Below are 13,620 nucleotides of genomic sequence, written 5' to 3' on the forward strand. Positions count from 1 at the left end.
ACAGTGGATCCAATCCACGGAACCCTGAAATGTATTTAATATGGTCACACAGTAAACGAGACTTGTGAAATATAACACAATTTAAAAAGGAGAGTTAAGTGGGACCTGGAACCTAGCGTGGTTACCAATAAGAGTCGCATAAATATCACACACAACAGAATTAACATTTCGCATAGTTGGAGGGCTGGGCCATCACATAAAACATATTATCATTTTAATTTAAGCTTAAATGTAGATTGAATTTCAATATCAAAATAATTATTTTTCTTTTTTATAATTAAGTTAAATTTTGTATATAAATAATTGTTTAAAATAAATTTAATAGAGTCGTCTACTTGGAACAAAAATTTTCTATTTAAATATCTTATACTATATAAACTAACCCACTAGAAGAGGATTATCAAGGAAGAATACCAAAGAGGATCAAAGAACTATGGCAAAAGATAGCAGGTTAAAAGGATAACAAGGGGAAACTTCTTTATAAGAAAACAAGAACAAGCTATTAAAAGAGGGAGGGGAGGAAGGGAAAGACACGACTAAGAAGCAAGGGTTGGAACCCAACAACCACTGATCTTCCAACCGTCATCTCTATTGAGATTGCTAGGCCTTTTTTCAATCTCAAGGGCTTCCCTAAATTTTTGGTGATGGAACTACGAAACTCTAGCAATAACATTGCCCTCCTCAATACAAACATGATGTTTGGTCATGTTTGGTCTTCTCCCCATGCTTTGCTAGTGCGGAAGACTTGGTTATCTTATGTTTAAAGTTAGTTGCGTGCTCACTAATCCTCTAATTAATGGAGCATCCAGTCTCACCAATATAGGGGGTTCCACAGTGACAAGGAATAATATAGACACCCTTCATTTCCTAAGGGTCGATATGATCCTTCACTGATCGAAGGGGCTTACGAATGGTGTTAAGGAGTCTAAAGGTCAAGGGAACATTATGTTTCTTAAGAATCTTCACAATCTTATCAGTGGTCCCTTGCACAAATGGTAGATGGACCCCTCGGACCCGTTCTTTAGGTTCTCTTTTAATTATCGATTTTTTGGCAGCTTTGAGGAAAGCCTTCTGACCCAGGTATCTACTATAACCGTTTTCAACAAAGACATTAAGGAGATGGGATTTCTCTTTCTCAAAGCTCTTTTCATGAGAGATCCTTGGGGCACGAGTAGCGAGGGTGTTGAAAACGCCCAACTTCTGAGTTGGGAAATGGTGGGAACATGCATGAAGTTATTGATTCGTATGTATGAAGATATTGCTCCGTATGTATTTTCCGTATGGTGGGAACAGGGATAAAGAAGTTTGGTCGGGTAGGCTCTCTTCAATGATAGTGCCACTACACTCATCGTAGAAACTGATCCCATCCACTTGGTGCCACTGTGCTCATCGTGGAAGCTGATCCCATCTTGGAAGTGGAGAGGAAAACTAAAACAACAAGCTCTTTCTAAGCAATTTGCAACAATAGGGAAAGAAAAGTGTAAATAAGAACACAGATACATGCGACGGGGCTAAATGCTATGTTCCCGCTTGGAACAAGGCACTGGTTGACCAGGGGGAGGTTGTCATTAAAGAGGAACCCTTGAAGCCTTAGATTACTATGAAAAGAAATGTTAAATATGTTAAATATTTTCCCTCCATGGCTGATATTGGGAATTGAAGGAAATATGTGTATGTGGACGTTGGGGCCTGGTCGTATGGGTTGAGCATAGGGAGTTGGTTCAAGAAGAAGTATCCCAAGAAAAATAGCAAGTTTGATATATATGCCATCGAAGCAGATCGAGATTTCTATGGAGATTACGAGAACCGCAAAGGGGTCCAGATTTTGCATTACGCTGCTTGGGTCAGAAATGAAACCCTAAGTTTTGAGATTAACAGGGATGCTAGCAACAATGTTGAAAGTAAATAAATGGGAATAATTTCCCTATCAATTTTTCCTAGCAAATAAAAAAAAAATGCAGCATTATGAAAAATTGTGTTGACCACCATATAAGGTATAGTGAGGGCCTGAACATAATGGTTTCTACGTGCAATTGTTGAATTCTACCCTGACCATGTCCCATTTATCGAAGCTTTAAAAAACCTCTTCTATGCTGCAATTTCTAGTGAAACTGTCGAATTCCATATTCTTATTTTCCAGATCAACTCCATATTTGCAGAGAAACACATATAAAATATTGTCAGGGCTTTGAGCATTTTTGCCAAATTTGGGCAGAAAGTTTAAATATAATATTTATATTAAATGATAAAATGAAAAAAAGTATTAATATTAAATAATAAAAATAAAACAAAATGTGTATGTATAATATTAAATAATAAAAGTAAAACAAAATGTGTATGTATAAGATTTAATTAATAGTAAATAAAATTAGTATTTTTATAATTAGTTTAAAGTGTTACAAATTATAAAAATAGATATTTATAATTAAAATATTTTTATATTAAGAAATTTTGAATTTTTTTTCTAAGTAAAAGTAATCTATTAATATGTACAGAAAATTACAAAGAGGACAAAGCCTCGACCAAGTATATCGTGAAATATCAACAAAATCTGGACTGCCTTAACATTGGGGAAACCAGTCCAGTGAGAGTATAAACTCCAAAAATGGTAGCAATTCTTGAGTCCAGACCCCACAAAAGACAGTAAGATGTTACCATGATAGGATACCAAAAGCCAAGAAAAAGTATCAAAAAACAAAATGACCAGTTAAAAAACACCTGGGTAGCCACAGGCAACCACATGCTAACTCCAAGCAGCCTCTGCCGATTCTCTGTCTGTCGCATCCTGCTACTTGGAAGCCACGTCATATTAGATGAAATCATCCGGGATGGGTTCCTCGATGATTTGGCATGCCCACTCATCCACCACGTCCCTGGAAACGCTGCCATGAGGCTCTCTGCCACCGTCGTCGTGAGTCTCACCCCCGTCGCTAGGTGCAACCTGCATGGTATACCCTTCATGACTCTGTTAACACCCAGGTTGTTCCCTTTGACTCTAAGGGAATACGGCCGGGGTAACCACTAACCAATCTTTGGATTACAGCTTCTAGCCAAGCTGTAATCAGAGAGGGCTCTCTCTTTATAATTTGTCTCTGTTCTGATAGTATTTTAGGCTAGATGTGAAGTTCAATTTTGATTTAATTTTTTGGTTGGAAAAGGTTCAGTCAAAACGTGTATGCTCTTACCAGCATCTTATATAACATTGGGCAATGGAGTCAGTGGTCCTTTGGTTTGGTGTGCTATGTTGATACAGTAATAAAAGCTGCAGAGCAGGATAATTGTCCGAGGAACAATGCTTTGGAATTGAGTTTGTGTGTAATATGTTCAGGATAAGAAAGGCAATTAAGGATCTTTCTATAAACTGATATGAAAAGAAAGCAATTGTTACCTGGAAGCATTGAAGAATTTCTAGATAACATTCACAACATGGAATTAAATGTAACATGAGCATTTAAGAATTCATGTCTGTTTTAATCCTGAAGAAAATATTTACAACAATAAAAGATTGAGCACAGGGTGTTAAGAAACATGTCCTGAACTAATCTTTTTCTTTATTGCTAGATATGATGAAAACATGAAAATGAAATAACATAGGGAAACAGAACAGAGTTTAAAGAAAACATATCATTCCACCAGACAACACAGGGATTCTGCAACAGCACTTCAATTATCAACTAGACACCAGAGTTCCAGGAAATCACTGAGCTGAAATTTCTCTTTGTATTAAACTTTTCTGAAAGTACAGAGTATACATGCCTCAGAGTAAAAATTACCAACCCCTTATGCGTTACTAAGGGGAGTATATATACAAATTTACATAAGAAAATATCTGAATGGAGAGTGAATATTCCATAAATGCTCAGCTAACTGCTGGAGTGTAGCCGCTGAGAGAGTAAATGCTGTAATCACTTTTAGTCCCTTAGCTGTCAGAAAATGGTCAGAAACTGCTGACTTGGTGGCTGTTGGAGTTGGCTAAGGGTACACCGCCAAAATTTGCGCATCTCTTTATCTTTTGGCTAGCCGTCATAGTTTGTATGCTGAGTTAGCATTCAGCTGCTTTTAATGCTAACTTTATCCTTCTGTTTGTCTGATAGTGACCTGGAGCTGGCAGTGACCGAACAGCTGGAGCTATCGTGGCAGAATTTGAAGCATTGCTTGCCACCAATCTTCCTTTGGCATCTGATGCCTCCTAATCTTTATTAAGGTCTCATCGGCCTCTGTATACCTGTAAAAATTAGGAGGAGTCTAAAAAAGGTGGTTCACTTCATTCTCAATAAAGAATAGGCCTCCCAGTTTATCATATAAGCTCTGTCCTGAGGGAGGCCCTGTCTGTTCAGATGTACTGCTAGATGCAGTAATCTGATTCTCAATGTATGTTGCCATTCTGTTGGCAAATTGATCTTGGGAGATCAATTTTCCTGCACCAGTTAGGAGGCTGGGCAGGCCTTTTGCTTGCAGTTCTGCCAATTTGACCCTGAATTCCTCCACATCTGCTGTGATCTCATTGCACTTCCTCTCCACAGTTTGTACATAATTCCTGAGAGTGAGCACTTTCTTGGCAGTGAGAACGGCTTCTGTTCTGTTGGGGATACCTATGGCTACCAGTTCCTCCTGTTCCTGCCTGTTTAGGAAGTCTATCATTCTGTTGGCCTGTTCTGGTCTGTTTCCCAGCAGTGTTTTGGCCTTATTGATTTCTGTATGTGCTTGGCCCAACAATTCCATCTGCTGATGTATTGTTTTTATTGATTTCCATTGTTGGGTGATGGATTGGCCTATTTTGGCCCATAAGATCCTTTTTATTTCGGTCATAGCTGTTTCCAGATTCAATTCTTTTTCTAAGGCCTTTATCTTGTCCTTGAGGGCCTTTATTTCTCTGCCCTGCCCTGCCACAGTTACCTTGGACTTGTCATATTTGGAATCCAGTTCTGCCAATTTCTCTTTGGCGTTCTTTATTTCATTGGCCTGGAGTTCCATCTCTTTGACAGCCTTGGTCAATTCCTCTATACTTGGGTTGGCATCTTGGGCTGCTGTTGTGCAAGCTGCTTCTGTTGTGGGGGCCACTGTTGCCCCTAATGTTGCTGCTGTCGTGGAAGTAGTTGGAGGAGCTTGGGAAGTAGATTCTCCCTGTTTATCCTGTAATATTCCTTCCAGCTCTTTCTCCAGTTCCCGGATCCTCTGGTCTTGCTGTAATAAGAGGTCTAGCTGGTCCTCAGCCCGTTTTTCCTTTTGGAGTTCTGCTGTTTGAGGGTGCTCTGTGGGCTGCAGCTTAAACCTCTTCTTCATTGCGTTTAAGTCATCATCTTTTTTCTTCAGGAGGGCCTTTACACCCGTTGGATCACTAGGATCATGTCCTAGGTCAACAATGATCTCCTCAAGAGACTTTATTCTATTGTCCTTGGCCTTAGAGGACATTCTCTCAAAATCCAGCTGAGTATTGGTGTTCTTTAGGGACTCTTTCAGCTCATGGGCCAATGAGGCCTTTTCAACCAAGGTGGCATAGACCATCTCCCCAGTCTGCTTGTGGAGTTCAATCTGGTCCATGGGATGTATATCTCTAGCTAGGACCTCCACCCTTATTTTTATGAAATCTGCAGCTGTCTTAGGCTGCGGCCCTTTGGGCTTAAAATGACTGAATATCATTTTTTCTTCCTTGATGTCATAAACAGACATCAGTCTCTCTTGCTGGGCTGGTGTAGCATCTATGAACTGTTTGTAGACCTCAGCCCTCAATAGCTCATTCTGAGCCTTTATTTTCTTGAAAGAAGCCTTGGTGCTCTTGGGCTTCTTGCTTTGTTGTGAAGGAGAGGACACCTCCAAGCCAAGCTGTAAAGTTTGCTCCTGCTGAAAGGAGCTTGTCCCTGTGTGCTGGCTGCCCTCCTTGTCTCTTGCTGTACTGTTCAAGACATCTTCAGTAATGTCTTCCACCTCTGGGGAGTCTGCCCTTTGCCTTTTGGCTTCTGGCTGGTGGGAGGATCCACTGGGAGGAGTGGAATCTTCTCTTTCTCTTTTCATTCCCCTTTCTTCATGTGCTGGGGTCTGCAAAATTGGGGCAGTCAATGGCTCAGTTTGAGGTGGTGGTGTTTGCATTATGGGGGTTGCTGGAGGCCCAGTTTGTGGCAGTACAGTTTGTCCTTGTTGCTGCTCTGTTAGCTGCTCTTTTTGCTGCTCAGTCTGCTGCTCAGTCTGCTGCTCTGTTAGAGGGGTTGACTCTTCCTTTCCTGCTTCATCTTCTGCACCCATTATGCCTTTGCCTTTGTCTATCCCTGCTGCTGATGTAGAAGGTGCCTGTGGTGCAGTCCTTGTAACCGAGGTCCCTTCTCCCACTGAGTGAGGCGGTCTGAAAGGTACCTGCTGCACATAATCCAGGTCAATAGTCTTCTCAAGCTCTTTCATATTTTTAAGCATTCTTTCTTCTTCAGTTAAGCTCTCAACTAGAGTGTCCAGCTGCCATTCTTGTAAGTTGGCATATTTTTCTATGTGTGGGTAGTGGCAGTTCTTAACACCTAGGAGCCTATACTTATTTCTCCTAGCAGTGATGAAACCTTGAGGGTCATAAGGGACCCATCAAAAACTATAGGAGAGCTTATATTTATCCTTGAGGATCAGGTCTGCAGCTTCCCACCCTTCTTTCTTGTTCATGATGAAGGGGCCCAACTCATTTTTGAAATTAAGGTGGGCCTTTTTCTTGGAGCTGTGGAAATGGGTGAGGTCTGACTGAATTAATTGCCTGTAATACTCCAAGGCAAACAACCTCATAGGTACATATTTGGGGAGCCTGTATGGACAGAGCTCACATCCATAGATCCTGAATACAGTATGGTGTTCATATAGGTACCAGTCACCTATTTTATATTTCTTAGAGAGCTGCAGAGCTTTCTTGATCTCATTTGATATTCTGGGAGGAGGGGACTTCATCAACATGCAGGAGATTACAAATTGGTCAACAAATTCACAGTAGGTATAGGGTGAACTTGTGACTTTGTGATAGACAACGGTCCAGAAGATAACAGATCTTCTCTCCCCTCTATGATCCAGCCTTCTGATGTAGCATGGGAAGGCTTCAGAATGATGAAACATGAACAGGTGGTAGATGTAAGCTGAGTATCTGAAGACCCCCTGTCTGTCCACTTTGCTCAACTGATCATGAATCTTATTGGCTATGAACTTAGCAAAGTTATACTTTCGGGCAGGGGGTTGGCGTGGGTTGTAAACAGACAGCAACACTAGCATGGCTTTATCCACATGCTCACTGTTTTGGTATCCCAACACATAGGCTATCATGTCTAGTAACAGCCTGCCTACATCATTGAAATGTACATTCAGATAAGGAGGTGGCCCTGTAGGCTGGCACTCAGGTCTCATGAAGTTCCTGGTGACCTTTTGCAGCTCCTCACTAGTCATCTTGTCACCAGCTTCCAGCAAATAACTCATGGAGAATGGGATCAGCAACTCTGTCTGATCAAAATGTAACATCTTGTTGATGGATTCAACATTTATGTAGAAAAGGATCCTCCCTGATGGAGTATTGACAACTCTGTGCTGTACATCATAGTGTTCAGCACATAGGTGAATGATTTCAGGGAAAACATTCACAGCTGGGAGACAGTAATAGGGCAGGTTTGACTCCCATATCCCATGTGTACCATGACCATCTTTATAGTCTTCCCTCAGTTGAGTGAATGTTTGCAGGAAGTCCCTGTTTCCCTCAAAGTCTTCAATGAGACAATCCTTGTCAATCAATGGCAAGGCCTCCAGCTCCTTATTTGTTTGATTTAGTGGAGCAACACTGAGGGATGAGGATGCAGAGGCTGCCATGATATAGTCTAAATCTGTACAGGTAGAGGTAATGGTTTGACAAGTCCTTAAAAGACTTCAGCAGCAGGTCAACTGTAAACACAGTCTGGTGTCCTCCTTTCAATGAAAAAATGCAAGCTGGCTTTTGTAGTTTGCTGCAAATTCACAGGGATGTGAATTGCTAATGGTAAGTTGCAGAGATAGTTAGGTTTCTTTTGGTAAGAATGCAGGTGGCCTGTACTCGGCAAAAGGGAACAATGCCGAGCACCTCGGGGGCAATTTTATGGTTTCAGCCCGTGGAGTGACCGCTCCAATGTCAAATTATAGTTCAGGGGTGGTGCAGGTTGCTTGGGCTTACTTTAGGTAATAGGCAGAGCTGAATTCAGGAGTTTTACCAGTCTTTTAATGGTGAATTTACAGAGAATTGGAATGCATGGGCAAAAGTGGGAAAACTGGCAAAATACCTGGAAAAACTAGCTTGAAAGCTTGCGGGCCAGGCTGTGGAGGCTTAATGCCGTCGAATTCTGGACTTGTAGCGGTTGAAATGTTGAATTTGATGGTCGGCAGACAAATTTCGCGGCAGCTGGTCGACAACGGCTACTTCTTTTGCGCGTGAAAATGACCGAAAACGGCTCATTTGGTCGTTTATAACGTTAAATTTGGAAAAAGTATGTATTTGGTGCTTTTCCGCCAATGACGTCAGCATGACGTCATGGCGGGGCCCAGGTACGGAGGTGACGTGGCGCTGAGGTGTGGGCCAGGGTGGCAGGACACGGTGGCGGGTAGATGCGGTGGCAGAGCTGCGTGGAGGGCCACAGGACGCGGGAGCGGGCATGGGTGAGATGACGTCAGGATGACGTGCCTATGACGTAGGAGGGAGGGTGGTAACAGGGATGGCAGTAAGTGGGTTCCCCGCACCACCTTTGGGCAAAGGCGGTATCGGGGAGGGGGGCTCCGAACAACCCCACTGCCTGCCATGCGTCCCTGTACGGGGCGGCAAAACCGCTTTCCCCAGACGCTAAAGGTCGGCAGGTCGGGGAACAAAAATGACCGCCCACCGTTGAATGATGGGTGGCGGGAGATCGACGGCTGGCGGGCCCTCCGACGGATCGTGCAGGTTGGGGGGGACCCGCCGGTCGATTAAAATACTCGATTAAATATTTCGGGCGGGGAACCTTTGGATAGTGGGTTTTATGGGTTTTTCGGGATTTCTTGGGTTTTTCCATAATTTCAAAGGGGTTATGGGTAGGAAGGGGTTTTTATAGGGTCTTTCTTTGCAGATGAAGGTTTAATGAGTGAAATTATTTGAAATAAGGGAGAGAGATGAAGTGGAGGTTCACCAAAGTGACCAGGTGTCATTTTGATTCCTGACATAGGACTTATTGGCTATAATGCCAAGGGGAGGGGTATTTATACAAAATTTGGGGTTTATACACCATGGTGTTAATACTAGTAGGGGAAGGGTAAGATAGGGGAGTTACATAGTAGAATTAGAGGTTAATATGGATGAAGGGGGTAAGTGAGGGGGAATGTCACTAAGTTTGTTTGAAACTCACTTAGTTTAGGGAGTAGATCAAAATGAAAGGATTTTTACATAGGAAATGTGGCTTATAAAGGATGAAGAGCCTTCATGAAACCATAAGTCTTTCCATGAGCTTCAACTTATGAGGGGATGTTAGCAACAAATGGGAAAAGGGAAAGAAGGGAGGTTAGACATGCTTCTTTGTTTTGCTTCTCTCACTTTGACCACCAAAGTCAAATTTTGAACTGAATATCACTTCTGCAACCCCATCTACCTACCCAGCTACTTTGCCTAGCATTTTTTTATTTCTTCTTGGAGGGTGCACTTGGACTTGCAGACCCTTACTTGCCTTTTCTTTTCTTTGGCTTTTTCTTTTGTTTTTTCTATCTACTTCTACCCTTATTTGTTCCAAGGTCCCAGATTAAGCTGTTGGGAGCCTTTTCTTCTCTACCTGAACTACTTGTCTGCCAAGATTAAACAGTTTGGACAGACTTTCTTCTCTAATCTACAACTGCAAATTTAAACCATGGAATGATCCAGATTAGACTGTTGGACCATCCATCAAATTTTTAAGTACATACCAAGCTATAAGCACAGATTGGATTCTCTAGGAAATATGTGATCTTTGAATCATCAAAGCAGAGCATATTTGGACCTTTCATAGCCAATCATGAAATATGAAACCTATTGGTATAGGTAGCTAACAGACTCGAACCACCAGAGGGGCGCGTGGCTGCAGAGCTTCCCCCTTCACCATGCTGAATGCCACAGAAGTTCAGACCATCCGAGGTGAAGAGGCTATCATCCATGCCATTCTTACCAGTATCCCTACAATTACTGCATCTGGGAGCAACCTCCTGCGACAAGTTGGAATTGTCAACCTGAGAGACTGTTTGAGTGTTTTCTTCATAGAAGAAGATGGAGATAGTAGCAGTAATGACAGGCCTGTTCCGGGAGCTACAGAACCTGAATTGGGCAGAGTGGGGAGTGGGTAGAAGGGGCGAAGGAAAATCATCTGAGTGGACAGCAAAGTTGCCATGAACAACCCCGAAAGAACGAGACCGACCTCACCTATGTCTGGTATTAGGATATATACCCTCCCCAAGAATTGGAGGGTGATGCAGTTCAGGGGAGGGAGAGGAGGTGGCGCGCTAAACCGGAGGACGAGAACTTCCTCCCGTGGTATCTCCCCTATGACTTCTCATTCGGTGCCTAACCATGCTGATGTTGCTGGCTGAGCACGCAACAGGAACGGTTACAGGAGGGACAATGACAGAGGGAGCACCAGCAGAGGGAATGTGAGGCGAAACAAGGTAGAGCTAAGCAGAGATTAGAATGCAGAGAGCCGAATGAGAGTGATGAAACCCATTGCCAAAATCCGCATAGCAAACAATCCAGCATCAACGGCCAGTTTTAGTGCGAAGGCTGGGCTCATAGGCCTAAGGCGGACAGATGCTGCAGAGCAGGGGAGACGGTGCAGGTGTGAAACGAGGTAACTCCATAACCCAACAATGAATACCTTTTTGTCGATCTGGACCTGTATTGAAGACAACCTGCAGAAAGTCTTGAAGGCACTTGTGGGAGATATGGGGAGGGGCTCCATCGAACAAGTGGCCCGTCCCCTCGCCGCCATCGTTCAGTAAATGCATTAATTCCATAACGTGTCACCCGCATCCGGGTAAGAAATTTTGATTTTTTAATTTTAATAAAATTTTGAATTTTTTTATAAATTTTAATAAAAATATAAATTTTACAATTTCTAAACATAATTTTATATAGACCAAACGATAGTTGTTTGTTAAAATTACTACAAAAATAAAAATTTCTCATTTAATTATGATGTAAGAATTGTCAAAATAATATCACAATAACCAAATGTTGTAAGGACAAATTTCCAAAAAGGAAGGAACTACTAAATTAGTAGTTACTCTTAGTAATAGAGTTTTCTATATTCTATTATTAGAAATAAGAGTTTTTTATTTTATTTACGGGTTTACTTTTTTAAGATGATCTTCCCAAATCCTCTATTCCTTCGGTGTATCTTTGCAGCTTTAGGGACAATTGCTAGTAGTAATCTAATTTTGAGGTTATGGTTAAGTATGATATTAAATTGATGTATGAGACCCTTTTGTTTGTGAGAAAAAGGAGCCACTTTACCTTAATTTGATTGTTAAAATTTACGGAGGTGTGTATACTCCACCCCACTATTAATTTGAACCTCTAACCTTTTACAAGAAATCATATGTTATTAAATAGTAAAACCACTCGGGGTAGCTCAACTGGCAATCCCATGTAAATCGAAGTGATTCGAGTTCAAATCTCCTTGACTAACCCTTGCCCGTAGAAAGGGATACTCCCCTAGTCGCAACAACAACAACAACAACAACAACAAAAGAAGAAGAAGAGATAGAGTAGAAAACCACTCAAACTATAGTAAGTTTTGTTAACATTTAAAAATAATATGTGTCACATAGGCAAGAAACAACCCATTTTCCAATTCCCCTAGTCCGCAAAAAGAAAAGAAAATAAAAAAAGAAGAAGACGAAGAGATAGAGTAGAAAACCACTCAAACTATAGTAGGTTTTGTTAATATTTAAAAATAGTAAAGAAAATTTACCATCATTGCGCTGATAGGTGCTCTCCAACCCATTATGCAAGAGATGTTGTAATGTCTTACGTTGTAAACATTTTGACATGGTCAAATTACATTTTAACTTAATGTAAACATTTTAACTTAGTGAATATAAAATAAAATGAAATAAATAGCCATAGGTAAAATAAATTTACTGGGTCAAAACAAAATAAAAATAATGTTAAGATAAAAACAACTTCATGATATTCGTCGATGGTATCGACCTATGGGATGAGAATCCATGGTATTGACTCATGGTATTCATGTGGAATATAAGGGAAAATTAAACCACCCTAGATTTGATCCCTCTCTGCATTTGGTAGATAGTGAGTTAAGGTGGATCTAAACTAGTAATTACATCAGCCTAGATCCATCTTAAATCTGGATTTATCAAGCACCGTGATGGATCAAATCTCTTGAGGTGCAAACCTTTCATCAAGTTTTGCACTCAAAAAAAGAGGTTTGCACCATTTTATCCCTCTCGACGCTTGAAAGATCGAGAGTTAAGATGGATCCAGGCTGGTAAATAATAAATCACAATTTCATAATGAAAAGTAAACTAATATAAAATTATTAGGCCGATAGAAACTCTCTAGCCCAATATGGTAGTGATTTTGTAATGCAATGTTTAACATTTTGACTAAGTCAAATTACATAAAAATAAAATAAAATTAAACAAAAAGATTAATGTAATGTAATGTAAACATTTTAACTTTTTCAAAATAAAAATAACCAAATAAAAGTAATCCTATAAAAAATAAAATAATACTAAAAATAAAAATGGCCCATAGTATTGACCCATGGTATTTACGTGGAATGTAGTCTATTTAAAGGGAGAAATTAAACCAGCCTAGATCCATCTTAACTCTAGATCTACCAAGCCCCGAGAGGGATCAAATCTCTTAATATGCAAACCTCTTTTAAAATGAAAATAGATTTGATCTTTGTGACACTTAGATAATCGTTTAAAAGCAATCTTTATTAGTCTTTGCATCATACACAATCCTATAATCTCCACCTGTATTAATAATTTAACGTGATTACTTTGCATTAAATGTTAAGTAGTTAGGATTTTAATAAAGGTTTATGAAATAAAAATTAAAGGAGGAATTTTTTTTGGTTAAGAATTCTCAAATCCAATGATCTAGTAGCAATTTATTGGTGATTAAACTGCATGTTTATATGTGTAATAAAAAATCAAGGAAAGCACGCTTTTTTCATATAACACCCATTTCCTTCCAAATTTGGCAAATTTCGTTAGTCAAAAACACTATGGAAGGATGGAAAATATTAAGCCATCACTAGATGTCATTGCATGAATTATCACCTTTTTTTTCCAAGAATTATGTCAAAAACATAATAAATTATTATGGAAGGATGGAAAATATTATGGCATCACTGATATACAACAAATCGATGTCAATGCATGAATTTTCACCCCTTTTTCCCAGGGTTGTTGAGTTAGCTTTGTGCATAGAACTTAAGTTTCTTTTTAGCAACTTCACAAAATTGGCTTCTAGTTGTTGTATGGTGTATTAGATTTTTAGTTGGAAAAAAAATGGTGTACTGAAGAAGCAATTTGTCTTATAAGTTATTTTTAGCCTAGTGAATGTTAAAATAATTTATTTCCTTCTTTTTATATTGACGATGTGGAACTTTGAATCAATATATT

This window comes from Pinus tabuliformis, chromosome 4_2 (genome assembly GCF_031772625.1).
Source record: "Pinus tabuliformis cultivar Carrire ecotype Pingquan chromosome 4_2, CPIR1, whole genome shotgun sequence".
Lineage (NCBI taxonomy): Eukaryota > Viridiplantae > Streptophyta > Pinopsida > Pinales > Pinaceae > Pinus > Pinus tabuliformis.